The sequence below is a fragment of the Pongo abelii genome, chromosome 15 (assembly GCF_028885655.2).
Source record: "Pongo abelii isolate AG06213 chromosome 15, NHGRI_mPonAbe1-v2.0_pri, whole genome shotgun sequence".
In the NCBI taxonomy this organism is placed as follows: Eukaryota; Metazoa; Chordata; class Mammalia; order Primates; family Hominidae; genus Pongo; species Pongo abelii.
Genome location: NC_072000.2, coordinates 22182272 through 22188271, shown reverse-complemented (window position 1 = coordinate 22188271; position 6000 = coordinate 22182272).

The following is a 6000-nucleotide window of genomic DNA, read 5'->3' as shown; positions in this document are numbered from 1 at the left end:
AGATACAACTTCAGGAAAATGTCCTCCTCTATTAAAGAAAATTCAAAAAATTAGAAAAAATGACTGTTACACCACAAGCACAGGTATCAATGTAAGGACCCAAGAAACATGAAAAAGCAGGAGAGCATGACACCTCCAAGAAACACAATAATTCTTCAGCAAGAGGTACCAATGAAAAAGAAAATTATGACATTTTTGAAAAAGAACCCAAAATAATGATATTAAAGAAACTCAGTGAGCTATAAGACAACTGAGATAAATAATACAAGAAAATCAGAAGAATAATTGAATGAGAAATTTACCAAAGAGATGGACAACAAAAAAAGAACCAAACAGAAATTTTCAAATTGAAGAATTAAGTCAATGAAATGCAAAATACATATGAAATCTTCAACAACAGATTCAATCAGACAAAAGAATTTCAGAACTTTAAGATAGGTCTTTTGAAATAACCCAGTCAGATGAAAATAAAGTAAAATGAATGAATAAAGCCTACATTACATATGGGACACCACAGATTGAATTTTTGGTGTTTTAGCAAATGAAAAGTAAACCAAAGGGATAGAAAACCTAGTTAACAAAATAATAGATATAAACTTCCCAAGTCTAGGAAGAGATTTAGACATCCAGATGCAGGAAGCTTAGAGATGCCCAAATAGATACAATTTTAAAAAGTCTTCACCATGGCTCATTATAGTCACAGTCTCAAATGTCAAAAAAAAAAAAAAAAAAAAGAATTCTACAAAAAGCAAGAGAACAGCATATAGCTACTTATAAGGGAATTTCCATTAGACTAACAGCATATTCCTTAACAGAAATCTTACTGGGCAAGAATGGGACGATATATTCAAAATGCTGAAAGAAAAAAAAAAACCTATCAGTGAAGAATTCTATACCCAGCAAAGTTACCCTTCATAAATGAAGGATAAAAAAAGTCTTTCCTAGACAAGCAAAACTGAGGAAATTCATCACAATTAGATCAGCCATACCAGAAATGCTTAAGGCAGTCCTACACCTGGAAGTAAAAAAATTGGTATCTACCATCATGCAGACACACAAAAGTACAAAACCCACTGGTAAAGCAAATACACAAATGAGAAAGATAAAGAACTGAAATGTTATCTCTATAAAAACCCACCAAACCGCAATGATAAACAATAACAGAGAAAGGAACAAAGACTAAACAAAACTACCAGAAATCAATTAATAAAATGAAAAGAATAAATATATAAATAATATAAATAATAATCAAACATAAATAATATTCTTGAATGTAAATAAATTAAAATTTACATGTAAAAGACATAAGCTGGCTGAATGGGTAAAAGAACATGACTCAATTATATGCTGCCAACAAGAAATTCATGTTACCTGTAAAGATACATATAGACTTAAAGGAATGGAAAAAGATATTATATGCAAACAGAAACCAAAAATGAGTAGCTATCCTTACATAAGATAACATAGATTTTAAATTAAAACCAGTAAGAAGAAAGAAAAAAGTCATCTGCAATGGTAAAGGATAAATTCAGCAAGAAGATATAATAATTCTAAACATGTATGCACTCAACACCAGAGGACCAAGATTTATAAAGCAAACATTAGATCTATAGGAAAAGACAGACTGCAATACAATAATAGCTGGATATGTCAACACCCACTCTCAGTATTAGAGAGATCATCTAAACAGAAATCTGACAAAGAAACATTGCATATAAACTGAACTTTACAAACAAATAGACCTAACAGACATACAGAACATTTCATCCAACATAGAATACACATTCTTCTCATTAGCACATGAAACATTCTCCAGGATAGACCATATGTTAGAACACTAAACAAATATCAACAAATGTTTTAAAAATCAAGATTATGTCAGTATCTTCCCATACCACAGTGGAATAAAAGTAATAATCATGGCCAGGTGCGGTGGCTCATGCCTGTAATCCCAGCACTTTGGGAGGTCGAGGTGGGTGGGTCACCTGAGGTCAGCCCTTCGAGACCAGCCTGGCCAACATGGTAAAACCCTGTCTCTACTAAAAACACAAAAATCAGCCCAACGTGGTGGCACTTGCCTGTAATCCCAGCTACTCAGGAGGCTGAGGCAGGAGAATCCCTTGAACCCAGGAGCTGGAGGTTGCAGTGAGCCAAGATGCATTTATAGACAACTGATTTTCCATAAAAACACCAGTAACATACATTGGGAAAGGACATCCTTTTCAATAAACATTACTGGGAAAACTGGATATCCATATGCAGAAAAAATGAATCTAGACCCCTACCTCTCACCATATATAAAAATCAATTGGAGATGAATTAAAGACTTAGACATAAAACCAAAAACTATGAAACCACTATGAGAAAGCATAGGGAAAAGACTTCAGGACTTTGGTCTAGGCAAAGATTTTATGAGTAACACCTCAAAAGCACAGGCAAAAAGAAAAAATATAAACAGACAGACGATATTATTATACTAAAAAGCTTCTGCACAGATACCAATCAACAGAGTGAAGAGACAACCTGCAGAATGGGAAAAAATATTTGCAAACTATTTATTCAACAGGATGCTATAATAATACCCAGTATATACAAGGAACTCAAACAACTCAACAGGAAAAACAAATAGTCACATTAAAAAGCATGCAAAGAACATGAGTAAACATGTATTAAAATAAGACATATAAATGACTTACAGGTATATTAAAAAATATTCAACATTAATAATCATTAAGAAAATTCAAAAGTACAATATCATTCTCTTCCAATTAGAATGGCTATTATTAAAAAAAGAAAAAACAATAGATGCTTATAACGACACAAAGGAAAGGGATCTCTTCTACACTGTTGGTGGAAATGTAATTTAGTAAGCAAATATGGAAAATGATATGGAGATGTCTCAAAAAACTAAAAATATAAACACCATATAACCCAGCATTCTCACTACTAGGTATGTATCCAAAGGAAAGAAATCAGTATATAAAAATGATCTCGGCACCCTCATGTTTATTGCAGCACTGTTCACAAGAGCAAAGATATGGAATCAACCTAGATGTTTATTAACGGATGATCAATAAAGAAAATGTGGTATATATACACAATACATATATGTTATTCAGCCATAAAAAAAAGAATAAAATCATGTCATTTGAAGCAACATCTATGGAACTGGAGGTCCTTATGTGAAGTGAAATAAGCCAAGCACAGAAACACAAATACTGCAAGTTCTTACTCATATGCGGGATCCAAAATAGAGGATCTCATAGAAGTAGAGTTGATTGGTCATTACCTGAGGCTGGGAAGGGCCTGGGGATGTGGGGGATAATGAGAGGTTGGTTAATGGACACAAAAAGCAGTTTAAGAGAATAAATAAGTTCTAATGTTTAATAAGAGAGTAGAATGACTATAGTTAACATATTGTATAGTTCACAAAAAAGCTGGAAGAGAGAATTTGAAAGTTTCAGAACACATAGAAATGATAAATACGTGAGGCAATGGATACCCTAAATAACCTGACTTGATTAGTACACATTCCATGCATGTAACAAAATGTGTTACATGTATTCCATAAATAAATACAAACATTGTATATCAATTTTCAAAGGGCATTAAGAAGTACCTTAAAAGTGAAAAGTCAAAAGACCCCCCCAAATTGAATGTATATCTAAGTACATATGAACAAAGACTCCAATATGACCGCTAGCAATATACATGGAGAACGAATTACCTCAATCAAGCACACTGAGGTCACTGGCCTGTCTGAAAAGAGTTTCTTTCTTTCTGAAGTTTAAGTAAAAGAATACCCAGTCCTAAAGAAACTTACACTTGGACAGATTTACGAAGAGCTAAGAGAAGAAGTGAATAGAAATGGGATATAAATCCATTTAAAAAGATTTATTAACTTTATAATAATGGCTATCATTGGTCAAGGATTAGTATATGCCATAGGTTGTGGTATGTGGCTTTTGTGCATTATTTTTTCATATAAGATAGAAACTACTTTCATCATTTGTGATGAGGATGTTGGGATTCTGAGAGTTTAATCTTGCTGAGGATTCAAACAAATAAATAACTAAGAATCTTAAGGCACAACTGTTGGATTCCATGCGTAGGCCCTTGTAACTGTGCTCTAACACCATAATTGAGAAGCTCACTGATTGGGGCAAATGAAAATATAGACCAAGAAAATATAATTTGCTCTTTTAAAATCTTGACTGCCACCTGATGTGTCTGTGTTATGATCCAGAGGTTTAAACTAAAACAGAGCTAACAAGAAAATAAAGAAACACCTCTTGTGAGACATCTAGGATTCCCATAGTTCTTAGTCAAGTTTAGTTGACAATGTGTTCTCTATATTGGGAGGCTGGGGATAGAAAGTGCCACTGGTAAAGCTAGAAAAAATTAGAGAAAATGGAGACCAAAGGGAGTGGACTTTGACAAGTAAAAGCTAAAACCATTCAATCTGTTTCCTCCAGGTCTAATGACTTAAATGTGAACAGGAATGAGCAGAAAAGAATCCAGGGAAATGGCTGATTAATGGCACACAAAGTAAATTTCTGGAAAAGCTATAGTAACTAAACATCAGAAAATTGAGGAGCAATTTGAAAGCTGTGTTTATATAGAGGAATTATGAATGGTATGGTCGAACATATGTACAAATACATTGAATGTACACTTCTGTAGGGTGAATTTTAGTAATGAATGGAAACAGTTTGCTGAAAGTGAGAAGCATAAGATTGTAAAGTCTTGGCCAAAGGGACTAGGTAGCCTTCTTTATAAATATTCTAAAGTTGTTTCTCTAATAAATTTATTATGACTAATTTGGCACATCTAAGAGGATAATGCAGTTTAATTTCCTTTATCCCCTCCCTCCCCACTTTCAGGAGGTCCTATACTCACCCTTCTACTTTTAAGAAAGTGATTTTCAAAGTGTTATTTGTGGAATGTCTGAGGAGTACTTGAGACAATTTCAGAGAGCCTACATGTCAAAATTATTTTCATAATAATAAAGCAGATGTCTTTGATTCTTAAAAGCCTCTTAGACATTTGTAGTGAGGGTGCAAAAGCGAGGACAGTAAACTGCGGGTTCTTAAAAGCAATCGAAGAACGGCACGGCACAGACCTGTACTAGTAGTCATTGTATTCTTAACCACTGCACTCCCAGTTACACATCTTTATAATATTCAACATGAATATTAAAATTTTGAAGTGAGCATAAAATACTTCTGCTATATCCTAAGATTTTATAGTTCTCTTGACAAGAATGAAGGACTTGTGTAATTGAGTTGCAAGCAGCACTAGCTAATAATGGAACATCATTTTCACTTAAAATAATGTTTTGCTTGGGAGGCCAAGGCGGGCGGATCACGAGGTCAGGAGATTGAGACCATCTCTCTACTAAAAATACAAAAAATTAGCCAGGTGTGGTGGCAGGTGTCTGTAGTCCCAGCTACTTGGGAGGTTGAGGCAGCAGAATGGCGTGAACCTGGGAGGCGGAGCTTGCAGTGATCTCAGATCGTGCCACTGAACTCCAGCCTGGGCAACAGAGCAAGACTGTCTCAAACAAATAAACGAACAAATTACTAATAATAATAATAATGTTTTGCAGACAAGCTGTGGTTATAAAGACTTGCTTATTTAGTGGATAATTTTTGTGAATGAAGTGAGACTGTTATTCAAAAACAGCTAATTAATGGTAGTTGTTTGCAATAATACAATTCAACCTCTCAAAAGAAAATTAGAAATTTGGAAGACTTGTGTCTGCAACCATAAGCTTAGGAGTTTCACAGGACATAAAAACTTTTAAAATAATATCTGTCATTATATTAATGAGTATGATTTTTGATACTACATATTAACATACCAGCATAACTCAATGGACAAATATTTTCCAATGATCAATATATGATGTCACAATATAATGCATGGACTAAAGATTAATTCAAAGTGCCTGAGATCTCAACGTACTTTAAAGTAACAGAATATAAAAAGCGCATTGTT